Source organism: Pectinophora gossypiella, chromosome 14 (assembly GCF_024362695.1).
Source record: "Pectinophora gossypiella chromosome 14, ilPecGoss1.1, whole genome shotgun sequence".
In the NCBI taxonomy this organism is placed as follows: Eukaryota; Metazoa; Arthropoda; class Insecta; order Lepidoptera; family Gelechiidae; genus Pectinophora; species Pectinophora gossypiella.
In genome coordinates, this window is record NC_065417.1 from 580,636 (window position 1) to 595,954 (window position 15,319).

General features: G+C 38.1%; 1 protein-coding gene across 1 annotated transcript in view; it reads right to left on the bottom strand.

Moving 5' to 3' along the window:
• The window catches only part of LOC126372560 (E3 ubiquitin-protein ligase ZNRF1), a 165,003-nt gene that overhangs the window by 69,700 nt on the left and 79,984 nt on the right, over positions 1 to 15,319 (bottom strand). The gene's annotated exons all lie outside the window — the stretch shown is intronic.

The window sequence follows — 15,319 nt, forward strand, 5'->3', positions numbered from 1 at the left end:
AGTGGTGGAAAAAAAACATTAAATATACGCTGTACATGTCCAAATCAAAACGGCCTCCAAAGTCCAGTGGATGAGGGTTGGGCTCACGATCCGTAGGTCCCTGGTTCGAATCCCGGTGGGGACATACCACAAAATTATTTAGTGATAGTAGTTCCTAGTTCTGTATAGATGATTCTGTGCTTCGGAAGGCAAGTTAAGCCGTTGTTCCCGGCTATTAGCCGCAAAAACACCTCCACCAACCCGCAGTGGAGCAGCGTGGTGGAGTATGTTCCATTCCTCCTCCGGTTGATTGCTCTAGAGCAATAAGGCCGCCCAAATTGTACTGTTTTCATGTCTGTGTTATGTCTGATTGTTGAAATTTTAGTTCTGTGCAATAAAGTATATTTGATTTGATTTGATTGATTTGATTTGATTGAGGGGAGGCCTGTGCCCAGTAGTGGGACGTATATAGGCTGTTTATGTTATGATCCCTAGTTAAGCTGATCACCTGATTGTCCGAAAATAAGATGATTCGTGCTTCAGAAAGCCGTTGGTCCCGGTAACTACTTACTGATGTTAGTAAGTAATCGTTACACGAGTCATGTTAGGCGGCTCAACAGGTTGGTAATCCACCTCCCAACCCACACGAGAGAAGAAGAAGAAAATGTCCAAATCGTTTTAATCATCATCACCAGCCCATTAACGTCCCCACTGCTGGGGCACGGGCCTTCCCTATGGATGGATAGGGAGATCGGGCCTTAAACCATCACGCGGGCCTAGTGCGGATTGGTGGTTATTAACGACTGCTAATGCAGCCGGGACCAACGGCTTAACGTACCTTCCGAAGCACGGAGGAACTCGAGATGAAAACTTTTTTTTTGTGGTCACCCATCCTATGACCGGCCTTTGCGAAAGTTGCTTAACTTCAACAATCGCAGACCGAGCGCGTTTCCCGCTGCGCCACCGAGCTCCTCGTCTCTCGAATCGTTTTAATATTCCCTTAATCTTAGTCACCTTAGGTTCAAACCAGCGATGATTAACGCGTTTATAAATCGTGTCAGACTGCGTAAATCACCACTCGCGCGGAATTGATTTGGAAACACACGAGCGAGTAACACGGAGGGTGTGGCGTCTATAGGAGGTAACAATATCATCATCATCAATTTAAGAGCCCCGCTCTGGTCGGTGCAACATTTTCCATGCTACTTTTTTAGGGAAAAATAGGGCAGTGGTTTCCCTCTTGCCTTCTGCCTCGCATTACTCTGTCTGACGCAAGTGGGATGGCGCCCAGAGTAGACAACTTTACTCTCATTAACAACAATTCACTCAGTAGACAATTTTCTGATTAACAATATACATAAACAAAAATCCAAAGAAATAATACAACAATGCTTATAATGCAATGCAATGCTATCAAAATCAACACAGCATCACGCTTGTATCCCTGAAGGGGATGCTTTTGTATGCAGTATGCAGTAGAAAAGTAATGACAAAATTGCAGCCTAACACATAAAATATACATTACCGGTAAAGTGGCTATGGAATTTGAGAAGCAGTAGGTAGAGCTATCGTAGTTATCAGTTTGCAGGAGTAGTGGTAAAAGAGAGCGGGGTTGAACCGGCGACAGCGGTTCTTATACGAAATGCGCGTTAGGGCCTTTCTATTCTTTCTTCTATTCCGTGGTATATATGTCGTGGCCAGATCTTAGAACTGATCATTTCATGATGTGCTCGATTATTTCATGAAATGGTCATATTTCATTAAATAGAATATCAGTCGTTCTCCACATCATGATGTAGTTTGGCCAGATCAATGAAAACAAAACATTTAACGATATGAGCAACTAAATGCATGATTACTTCATGATACCAAACTTTGGCAATCATATCGTAAAATTAGTAACATTATCCACCGGTAGTGACGCTGGTGTTGATTATATTTAAAACTTGATTGATATTATAATCGATGAATCGATGTAATTGTTGTTTGTTGTGTTGTTGTTGTTAATTGTTGTTGTTTGTGTAATTGTTGTCGATGTTGTTGTTGTGTAATTGATTTTTTCCATATCGATTAGGTAAATAATTTTGACCCCAAGAAATTAATCGACTATTCGCATTTATAGTACACCACACAAAGCGTACCTTTACGATATAGCCAAACGCTGATTCAAATATCATTAAACCATGACGTTTCAAGAAGATCAATTCTAAGATCTGGCCACGACATATATATACCTGTACCCACTCCTCGCCAGTTATGTTCGACAAAATCAAGCAGAAACCAAACAATAGATTGGCAACCACGACAAACATTCCCTCGCACAACATAACGTTTAATTCCACTATAGATACAGGACGTGTTTACGCTGGAACAGCTTCAGAATCCATCAGGATTCCATTCAATTGAAGCGTTAATTCAATCAGATCCATTATTTAGAGAGAGGAAGCGGGGTGCTCAAGTGTACTGGTAAATATATTGCTAAAATTATACCTACTGAACTGATTTATATTGAAGTAAACAAAGGGTCACTCACACATAAACTCACGCCCTTGACTCCAATGGGGTGGGCAGAACTTGGAGCCAAATTGTCAGTTGTAAGAAGTTGGTCGTGAACTTTCTTTATTTCCTCATTTATTTAAATCAAAATCATTAGACCCATACATTATTGAGATAAAGGTTGTCTGGAAGAGTTCGCTCTTAGCGATAAGGTCGCCTTTACCCACCTCAGTATAAGTTTGAATGTGGAGGAAGCACGAGAAGTGTGTTAGGATCGAAGCAAATGGAATTCCATAGTCTCTGCTTACCCCGGTGGGTTGGCGTGAGTTTATGTTTGCATGTAGTAAAGTTTTTCCCGTAGTGTATGTTTTATGTTTATTATTAACGCATTATTATAACTAATATAAAAGCAATTAACGAGGTCAAAATGCGTGATCATTACGACATATTAAGTAGCGCATCAAAATCACAATTAACGAACTAATTAGGTACCATAACAAGCCACCAACAAACCAACAGTCGTAATGTCATATTTTTATTTAAATCACTGTTCTGTTTATTCACTGCAAAAGTCTACACCAACTAAGTTACCTAATACTCATACTAAAATATAGACTTACAACATTCCCGCGTCAAAACAAAACCGCCTACGTACCTGTAAAAATAAATAGAGATTAGCCAAAAAACAAACGATATGAATTATAAGGGTAATCGCAGCAATCTAGCCGGGACATTACGGGACAAAGTTTGTCCCGTCCCGTCCCGCCCCGCCCCGTCCGGCGGTCTGCGGCGTCTACGGGACATTAATCTGGTGATAAATGACCAGCAAGTTTTCGAAACTGTAATGTATTATATCATCAGCGATTCAGCGATTTATTTCGAATTTCAAAACATTTTTTATTTGCCAAATTAAATTTTCAATATTCAAATTCACAAAGATTAAAATACATTACATTCAAAATAAATTTAAAACACAAAATACACACAGTTACAATTATAAACACAGTGAAATTTTCAATATATTTCAATTTAATTTGTTTTTTAATAAAATTTATTTTCACATTTAGGTCAATCGAATTTCGAATTACAAAAATAATTAAAGATTCACTGAGATTTAATTATTTTACTTTATTAGAATGTTATATTTATCGCAGGAAGAAAACAATAATATTAAATTGAACAACAATAAAAAACAGTCCATATTTTAAATATACGAGCTACGACCATATTAATATTATTTTTTCTACTCCTCTACTTTAATCTGGCATTTAAATAACCAAAAAGTCTAATATAAGTACATACATAATTAAACTCTTTGAAAAAGTGTATGCTCTATGGCCTATAAAAGCATTGTTTACAAAGTGTAACTGTACTATAATGTCGCCAAAAAAGCATTGTTGTTGTTTTTTTTTTTTTGACCTGGAAACTGGCACCTTTACTTTGTTTGGTGCCATAGATATACTATAAAAAAAAAGTATACATTTGCCGCCATTTTCCCGCGCGTTGGAAAATAAGTTGGAAAATTTTTGTGTTTCATTTAAAATTACGTCGTCGTAGAAAAAGTATTGTATGCAACGTTGTATAACTAGGTCAAAAAATGCTCGTGGCGTCTCTTATTGCGATGTTCGCCAAGGCTCACATCGCAACTCACGCCACTCGCATTTTTTGACCCTTCTTATACAACTGTTGCATAAAATACTATTATATAAAATTATTATATTAACAACGCAAATAAATACAACAGTTATATTTAATATAACCACACGTAATAACGACATTTATTACTATACCGTCCATCGACGCATAGCTTTACAGCTTTGGGCCGTTCTTTCAAATAAAAACTGCAATGTATTATATAGTTTACGAGCGTATTGTAAAACGGCCTCGAGTAATTCAGCTGTAATTCCATGAATTACAATGTAATTGCGTCTGTAATTTGTCGTATAGAAGCCTTTATTTCTATGAGAAATAAGGTCAAGGTTTGCTTGCCGCTACTGTAATGAAACATCCATTGTTTTCTAGCAAGTATTATGAGGAAAATGGAATGTTTACAGCCGTTATTCAAATATTTTCTTAAGGTATATAAAAGATTGGGAATACTAAAAATTCAGATGAGTGGTATTACGTACATTCCCGTATAAAAAAATAAGAAGAATTTAATTGAAGAATTGTTAATGACCTTGACTGTATCTTTTCCGTGACCTCCCCAAATACGAATAAACCACTAAGCTGGAATTCGCGCCTGGAATCCCTAATAGGGTGGACAAAGTCACTAATAATCAGTAGACAACTTGCAGCCACTTTGGATACGCAGTTCAAAGACATTAATGAACTCACTCATTTACTGATGTAAGTGAGTAATGGTTTCATGAGCCATGTCAGGGGCCTTTGGCGGCTCAATCATAACCCTGACGCCAGGGTTGATGAGGCTGGTATTCCACCGCACAACCAACACGATAAGAATAAGAATGAACATAGACTTTTTTAACGACTTATGTGGTGCAATGGCTAGGCATCTTGACTTCCAAACTAGAAGTCGAGCCAAACGATTCTTACAATAGTTATTTTAGAAACTGACTTTTCTTCAGGTTTTCTTGTATTTTGTTTTTCTAAATTGGGTCTGGGGGTTCTTCCAACAAGAAGTGCAAAACATTTTGACGACATTTGCTAGCGATATGAGATTTGTGCCTAGCAGTGGGACTTTAGGATTTTAAATATGTTCCCTTAATGAGAACAACATTTTGGCGTTCCATGAATTAATTGTTATCCCTTAAAGATTTCCACCAAACAGATAAGTGCTAAACAGTGTACATTAGTCTACAATCACAGTATTTCTCGGTTACCTACAGGATGTGAGGAGGATAACGTACTACGTGCAAGATAATGGCTGCGATATCATTAGTCATTATCATTACATTACTCAGAGGTAACTTCGAGTTACGTGAGAGCCAACGGACTGGAAAATACATAAATACATAGTCAAGGCGCATTTCCTTACTTCTATTTCCTCTTCATCTTCATAATCTATCTACTCCTTTTCAACCATAGTATATGTAGTAGTTTAAGTAGTGATATTTATTTATTATAACAATTATAATTATGTGTATTATTATTATGTAGTTTATGTAGTCGAAAGTGTATTTATTTTTATATGCACAAGTATTCCCATGCTGCACTATCCCGCTATATTACTTAATATTTAATATCTCCTATACTTAAAGGTTGCCTGGAAGAGATTGCTACTTAGCAATAAGGCCGCCTATTGTACTAATTCTATTTCTCTTTTGTTTTGTATTTTGTTTTTTTCCTGTTTGTGCAATAAAGTATTTGTTATGTTATGTTATACATACATAAACCCACGCCTATTTCCACTGACACAATGGAATTCCATTTGCTTCGATCCTGAATTCCTGACACACTTCTCTTGCTTCTTCCGCATTCATCAATCGCTTCATACACGCGCTGTAGGACACCTAGGTGGTGGCAGCATGTCATAGACATGCGCCGTCTTTAAATTTAAAAAGATCATAGAGACAAAATGGAGTAACCAGAACGACGCCGTTTTATAATCCCGCTCCTTATATTCATATACTTATTCAACAAAGTTATACCAATCCTATATTCTAATTTCTTCGTCGGTTCAGAGTAGACAGTACTAAACCTTTTCTAAGGACATGTCCAATTTGGTTAATGTACGTCCTTCTCAGTCTTCCTCTGGAAAATATTAAAGCAAACGTCTAGACCCAAGCATAGAATAAAGTATAATACTACGTATAGAACGGACACTCCGCCCCGCACCTATTCGTATCGGTACCAAGCTCGATTTACCTCACCCCCGCTGTGTCTCACTTTAATGTAAGCCGTAAAGGGGCAAGGGAGCGCTTGCGCAGTGTCAGTCTCGCTCGCACATACGACGCACGAGAACGAGATTTTATGTGGAGTATCAGAGCTGTAACCCGAGTCTAAAAAGTCTCTGAAGACACAACTCACGCTCGTAATCCCTATCGGGGTGGGCAAAAGGACAAGTTACCTAAAATCTAACAGCTATAATTGATACTACAATCTTAAGATGCATATGATGCACACTTTGCTGAGGAAAATAGTCTACCATGCCGGCGGGGTCGGTATTAGAGGCTCCAGCCTCCCGAGACGAAGGAGACAGTCGAATTGAAAATTGCAAGAAAACTCCTGTAAAGAATAATATTGGCTCAAAGACCTGTAATAACCGTTTGTTGATTCTAATGATTAATTTTAACTTATTCCGAGCACAACAACATCTTGGAGCAAACACTTCGTTCTATGTTGCAATATTGCGAAGAGCTTTATTTTTAATTTCTGTACGTTTTCCTCAGGTTTGTTTACAGGCTGCCTGTCTTCACAGTGGAACTTATCATCATCACTAATTTAAGAGCTATACATCGTACGTCGGTGTCGCATTCTCCATGCTACTTTTTTAGGAAAAAATACGGTAGTGGTATCCCTCTTGCCTTTCGCCCACTTATACAGGAAGTTTATTTCACAGTTAGATGACCAATTTTGCCCTATTAGGTCCGAATCCAAATAACCTGATGTAGTTTTTAAAGAACCGATTGTCAGATCAGAATCTACGTCCCAACTTCTAGTAAGGGCCCAATTTAAAGCGTGGATTATTTTTTTACTAACACAATTGGGTCGACCACTATAGACAGCGATACGTTACAAATAGCTCATCACCTATCATGTTGGTCTAACAAAAGCTCAGTGAGGTGTGAGCATTTAGTTAATTTCGCAATGGATATACTCGTGAGCTTATGTTATGAATATTATTAGCCCTTAGAATTTGTAAACGCAGTTTTCTGATAGATTGTAATTTCCATATCTCGGGTCTAAGGGATCCCGAAGTTTTCGAAAGCGTGCGTGAGGCCCAAGCCCTTACGAAAATTTAATCTAAATGTGGTGTGACACCAACTGGCGATTATCCATTTATGTACTATAATTATTACGTTTTAGTGTCGAATGCTAAACGAATAGATATTCGGTGCTTCTCTAATCATTCACCACTTGTGGACTGCAAAATGTTAAAAAACAAACAATGATATCACCGCGTAAATCGTGTATCACAGTATAAAAATACACAGCAGTTTAACAAGTCACATAGCATGTGAAAATACTTATAAGTGAACGCGTATGTGTCAACTATTAAGCTGAGAGTGCAATATCGTCATCGGATGTCCACAGCTGAACGATCGGGAGCGTGCAATTTCCGGTGTCGAACCCCACAGAGGACGCCATCACAGATACATTACAAAGAGATAGATGGAATACATACTGTTCTATTTTCCCTATGTCTCTCGGCAATAATTGCGTTTCCTAATTCAAACGAATAATAATTTCCATGTTCATCAATAATTAGATTTATCGTGTATCAGAATTTGAATTCAGAACTAAATACTTTATTGTTTTGTTTCGATTCCCGCATGAACAACACAACAATATGGAATTAGCATTCGTTTGAATTTGGAAACGCGATGGTTGCCAAGAGACATTAAGAAAATAGCAGCGCTTAGTCGCCGTAGTAGTTTTGATCTTCGAATCAGACTATTTTGTAGAGCGTTAGTAGGTGAATTAAGACAGTGAAAAGTAGTTTTTTTTAATTGCGCCTTACTGAGTTTTGCTTTTGGGCCCGTGTTATTGTAGCCTAGTGACGTCGTTCACTATTTTAGTTTAGCAAAGAGATCGTCGACCGTATCTGTTGACCGAATCACACCCATCCGGGTCATTGACCTCGTGTTTTGATCAATCAGCTGAGAGCTGAGAACCTGACGGGAATAGATTGAGAAAGTCGCACGAGGGTAACGTCTGGGCCGAGTATAGAGGATACACTTGAAAAAACATTCGAAGAAAACATTGAAAAAAAAAAAACTATTTTAGTGTGCGTTCACTTTTAGAGCATAAAAACTGAGATATCATCTGAAACAAACCCATAGTTCTTTCAGACGTAAATACTGTTTGATCATGTTTGGTGTGTATTTCATACATCACTGCCTACCCCTTCAGGAATACTAGCGTGACGCTAAGATATGTCATGTTTGAATAGATTATAACAACAATACTTTTATCTTAACTAAATACACACTTAACAGAGTTGGTAAATACTTTTTTCCCCGATTAAATTAGAAAAGTTCTGCGTTCTTTTACCTTCTCGATAATCGTCTATGATGGAATTTACAAGTAAAAACTAAACGATCATTAAAACTTTCCCAACTTATTTGTTTGCTTGAACAAAAACCAATCTAGTTCTATTCAAGTCTCAGACTGAGGTCAAGAATGGTAATGTATAGACATAAAACATCGTATCCATCTTTTGGACTTAAATATAATTATAATAAAGCTTTATTTCAGAAAAAAAACCATTCGATATTAACTCGGAATCTTGGGCTCCGAAGGCCATACTTAAACCTTCGCAAGGTATTTCGTTAAAATTCCACAACAATTAAACAAAACACTCAAACCACGCGGAAGGAATACAAGTGCGACTTAATTTATACTTGACTGTATCGACGATACTTTAAAATTAAACAAAAGACAATGTCAGACAGGTCGCGTGTTTCAATAACAATTTCAATACTATAACAAATCAAGGTACAGTTGTATTGTTATACAGTAGAATTGATTATTCAAGTGCGACTCTCCTTGAGTACAACAGTTGTTATACAAGTCAATTATAGTAAAAGGCATCGTACCCTTGCGTATTAATGCAACTATAACATTGAATAACATAACATCACGCCTATATCCCCAAAAGGGTACGCCACGGAATAGAAGAAAGAGGTAGGAAGGGTCAAATAGTTCATACTTTAACTTTACACTCCACACCTCCGAAAACTTCACGACACACGTAGCTCAGCGATAGCATATTAAAAGGACGTCTTGTCCATTGTAAGCTGCAGGGCAATAAATCAAATATCGACTATCATTCAAAGGAGATACCTTCTTATCAGAGGTAATTATTATTATTATTTGAAAATTGTGAGGGTCGGACTGAAAAACAGCCCGAGAGATCACTGCGACCCTGACAGATGTATTGTGACCTAATTTAAAAATCCTCCTCTAGACCGATCCGAGATCCGAGAAGGTATCAGAGGTAAGCTTAAAACCCTAATATAATCAACTATTTATAAAAAAAATACTTTTATACGCAGTATCCTACGAAAAGTAATGATAAAATTGCAGCCTATCACATAAAATATACATTGCCGGTAAAATGGCTGTGGAATTTGCGAAGCAGTAGAGCTATCTTAGTTATCTGTTTGCAGGAGCAGTAGTAAGTGAGAGCGGGGTTGAACTGGCTACAGCAGCGGTTCCCATATTAAATGCGCATCAGGACCTTTCCATCCTCTGTCTTCTATTCCGTGGGGTCGTGAGTAAAGACCTGTCCTACCAAAGACCATTTCCGAAACCGCATTACTTTGCATACAAAAGCTAACGCCCGCGACCCCTGATGACTCCTAAACGCATTTTCGTGTTATATTAAGTATATTACGGTTTTAGGGTACCGTACCTATTGTGACGCGGTCCTAATAGGTCAAAATGTCTTTTCATCGTCTTCCTAGCGTTATCCAGTTTTACCGTTACAGAAGTGGCTGCCTGTCTGACCTTCCAATCCAGGAAGAAAAAATCAGCCCAGAACAGGTTAGGTCACATACCTATGAAGCGCATTTGTCAGGAATGTGGGTTTCCTCATGAGTATATTGCTTCACCGCTGGGCACATGTGATAATCATTTATGACTCAAACATACGTGAATTCCAGAATCATTGGTTTAGGCCCGTGTTGGGATTAGAACCTGCGACGTCACAGTGAGAGTCAAGCGTTCTTCCAACTGGGCTGCGCCGGCTGTTTTTTTTTTTAAAATATCTTCTAAATGTTTTAAAACGATGCATTTTCTGCGTTCCATAAGTTGAATGCAACCTTTATATGCTGGTACAATAATTACAATTTCTTTTAGTGAAAATGTTATATTATTCTTTAAACGGGGAAAAACATAGGCACTTATATTGAATAACTTATGAACGAGACTATATTAAAACCGCGACAGACATACTAACTTAATACACAAGACATGGAAAACAGCCTTGAAAGACTTAGACAACGTGCAAGCAGATAAATAAAATAAAAAACAAAATAAAAATGACACGTTACTAGAAAAACAATGTCACAATAAATCTAGAAGATTATGACGTCAGATGTTATTGTAATGCATCATACGCTTTGATTAGCATAACACAGAAGATAAGACATTTGCTAAGGAAAATAAAGCAAAGAAAATGCGCATGATTTTCTAAAATAATCCGCACTAGGTTTTAGTCGAGTCGGACATTGACTGTGAAAACTTCCACGTGTTTACTAGATTCGATACTGATACGAATAGGCCTTATTAAACTACCCAAACCATCAAGCCCAACGCTTCAGGATCAGATACTGTAATAAAGCCTATGGTTGTTAGTAAGGTTGGCAGAGGAACTAGGGATGTCCTTAGAAAAGGTTTAGTACAATCTACTCTGAACGGGCGTGCGTGTATGAAACGATTGATGAATGTGGAGGAAGCAAGAGAAGTATGTCAGGATCGAAGTACATGGAGTTCTATAGTCTCTGCTTACCCCGGTGGAAAAAAGGCGTGAATTTATCTATGTATAAGGCCAAATGTTAGACAACAACAGATGACCAGATTTAAAACACCCTAAGTAACATCAATATTTACTTTCAAGCAATGTTGTTGTCACACGCTGTTAAGTAGACTGTGTGTTGACAATTAAATTAAACGACGCTAAATACAAGTATAAAAATGTATTTAATTACTTTAGATTACAGCGAAATAATTATATGACGAATTAATAAACAAGCGCGCGTGCGGCGGCGGCGGAGTCGGTCGAGAAGTGGGCGGGTCCCGCGCAGCGCGGCGCTTCTGTCATCTAGCTCTTTGTATCGCGCATGCGCGCGCGTGTTGGTGTTGCCAACACACGCGATTCAATTTTGGAATGTCAGTAGCTGAAATAGCCAATTGTGAAAATAATATGATATCAGACTCTAGCATTGACAACAAGGGTAATTTTTTTTCGCCAAGGTAAGGACACAGCAACCGCTTGGTGAGCGGGGCGAATTGTATATCGAGGGCTTCGACCAAATAGGTTTATCTGCGTAGATAGCATTCACTGCGTCTATTGGTCGAAGTCTAGAAGCCTTAGGGTGCCTTTTCACCAGAGATGTGCTATGCAGCTATGCTGCGAAGATGTATAAGCTGCGCTACGAATCTATGTGACCCTTTCCACCAATACTAAGCTATGTAGCTGTGCGAGGAAGATGTGCTGCGAAGATGCGCCCCCGCAAAGTTGCTGTGCTACGAGCTATGCTACGTATCGATAGTATAGTATATAAAATAACTTTTTGCTTCCACGATGGCATGTCTACTTGCAGCGAAAAACGCGAGCATACTGTAGGTACTCTGCTCGGAACATAGCTAAAGTACGCATCCACAGCACGCATCCATAGCACGCATCCTTCCATATAAAAAAAACATATCTTAGTTGAATCCGTTTCCACCGGTGCTATGCTATGTGCACCAATGAATATGATTGGTAGAAAGGCACATTGTCGAATTTATTGTACACAAAATAAGATTTAATTTTTGTTTATCAATAACGCGACCTATTGTGCTTACTTTATCCGTTTGTACATGTCCTGAGTTTATGGTTTTGTGCAATAAAGTCGATAGTATAATCGAGTTGCAATAATGTGATCAATTTGTATTCAATTCAAATGTTTTCTATGGTCCATTTTCCATTAGCCACGTATTAGTGAAACCAAGAAGCGATAGCGCGGGTTGATAGAACAATTACGACGACAAACATTGATTTATTACTTTATTTACAAAGGATACGTTAGATTAGCGGCTGTTAATAGGTCGATAACCCTGTTTAGTTACGCTGAAGAAAGGATGGAGGACATTTGTACTGAGGAGGGTAATGTTCGATACAAATAATAATAAAATATATTGATAACTGTCTGTGACGTCACATCTTTCGTCGTTTTGTCCCACGAGAAATTTACTATTAAAGACTTTCCAGGCTATATTTCCAAAAAATATACAGATGGCGCTGTACAGATTTAATGTTATAATTACCTGCTTTTTGATTGCTTGGGTACATAATTATTCAAAAATATAATGTAATGACAGAGGCATACCTACATACATACATAAACAGCCTATATACGTCCCACAGGCCTCCCCTCAATCAACCGGAGGGGGTATGGAGCATACTCCACCACACTGCTCCACTGCGGATTGTCTTTTTCGGACAATCAGGTGATTCAAGCCTGAAAAGCCCTTACCAAACAAAGGACAGTCTCACAAAGTGATTTCGACAATGTCCCCATCGGACATCGAACCCGGACCTCCAGATCGTGAGCCTAACGCTCTAGACCACGGAGGCTGTTACCAATGACAGAGGCTTATATAAAAATAATTGTTAATTTGGATTAGACGTGTACAGAATAACATTGCTACCTATATTTCTTCTCTTTATTTTTTATGCGTTTTTATCTTTATGTGTTCTGTTTGCGCCCGGGTGTAATAACAAGATTCATCATTGAAAACAAAAATAAAAGATTCATAAGTATGTCTGTCATCCATGAAAATAGAAGATTAAACGAAGGTAAATCTTTATAGCGGCATAATATTTTTTTGGTGAACGTAGCCGGAAAAGTAAAATACTCGTTACAAACAATAAAATTTTAAATTAACATTTTGTGCCACTTCTGTGGTTTTTATCGACAGTTTGAATTTATTTATAATATTATTATGTAAGTTACCAAGTAGTATATTAAACGGTAATATTACGTTTAGGAAAAGATTATTGTCTGAGATGAAACTAAACCATACAAGTTATGAAATTTTAAACATAAGCTACTTAGTTTGTTAACTGTCAAAAATAATTTTCTGATCATCTCTTACGAAAAAAGCATAGAAAAACCACAAGAGAAAACCAAAAGTCAATAACTACTTGTTCGGGGTTCACACGATCGACGACAAAAAAGTTTTAATTGTTTGTTTTTTTTAATGTAATTAGTCTCTTTAGCGTTACACCCAAGTATGGGTGACCACAAAAAAGTTTTCCTCTCGAGCTACTTGCTCTATCTTTTATATTTCTATTTATACGCCTAGCTATCTAAGGGAAACACTCATCATCACCAGCCCATTAACGTCCCCATTGCTGCGGCACGGGCCTTCCCTATGGATGGATAGAGAGATCGGGCCTTGAACCATCACGCGGGCCCAGTGCGGATTGATGGTTATTAACGACTGCTAATGCAGCCGGGACCAACGACTTAACGTGCCTTCCGAAGCACGGAGAAGCTCGAGATGAAAACTTTTTTTTTGTGGTCACCCATCCTATGACCGGCCTTTGCGAAAGTTGCTTAACTTCAACAATCGCACACCGAGCGCGTTAACCGCTGCGCCACCGAGCTCTTCACATTGCAGACTACCTATACTAATACGTATATTTTTAATGATAATCCACCCATCTCCCTAGCGTTACCCCGTTTCTCAGGCTGTCCGCTTACCTAACCTAGCGACTATTTGTCTCATAATTATTTATCATACTAATGGATTATTGAAATACTCGAGTTTCTTTGGACAAAAATTCCAAAAGGCGTTACATACTAAATATAACTGCCAAATAACAATTACTTCTTACAGCGGAATAGTCATAAACATAACCATAAAAGTGAAAGTTCGCTCGAGTTTGTTCAAGTCAAGAAATCCCGCCAGAAAACAAGGCCGAGCAAACTAATTTAATTATTGGTGTAATCCACAAAGGTCAACGAACAGAATACACGAAAAATAACAAAAAGGTTGTCGATCTAGAAAAGAATGAATGCCGTATAAACTAGACCACTGGTAATCGGACCAACCAGGGGCAACAGCACACATTTGGCACAACACCATATTCCATTATCATACTACAATATGATAACTAGCAAATGTTGAATACGAATGAGTCGCGGAAATATTTCGCTTGGAAAATTATATTTCCGCTAAGATTCTGTTTAGTGCTTCACTGTTGGAAGGAACATACATAATGTGTTCAGCGGCCAATGATCCAGAGCATGTTGTAAAAGTCTACTAAGATTCAACGTGATAACGCGGTGAGTGTTATGGGCACATTGCGTCGGGTGACGTTAGGGGGCTGTTTGACTAAGCAGGGATCCCTGCTCCCATTTTTTTTTCATCATCATCAATTTAAAAGCCACGCTCTTGTCAGTGCAGCATTTTCCTTGCTACTTTTTTAGGGAAAAATAGGGCAGCGGTTTCCCTCTTGCACACTTTTTTTTTCTTTTCTTTTTTGATTTTTTTTAACACTTTTTATATTATTCTTCTTCTCTTCTATCGGGCTATGAGGTGGATTATCAATTTCAACAACACTGGTGTCAGGGTTATTATTGAGCCGCCAAAGGCCCGTGACATGACTCATGTAACGACTACGTATTTACATGAGTAAGTAGTAACCGGGACTAACGGCTTAACGTGCCTTGGGAAGCACGGATCATCATACTTTTGGACAATCAAGTGATCAGCCTGTAATGTCGTAAACAAACTAGAGATCACAGAGTGATTTTAATGATTTGTCCCCACCGGTATTCTGGGTTTATTTATTTATTATGGACAAAAGGGCTATCACAGGAAAAAGGAGCTAGATAACAATCAAGAGATGAGACAAGGAACAAGTTGATATCAAGAGGAATTTCCTGTCGGAAATTTCATGTTTTTTTAATTATTTTCAACTCCATACTTTTGAGACGAAAAA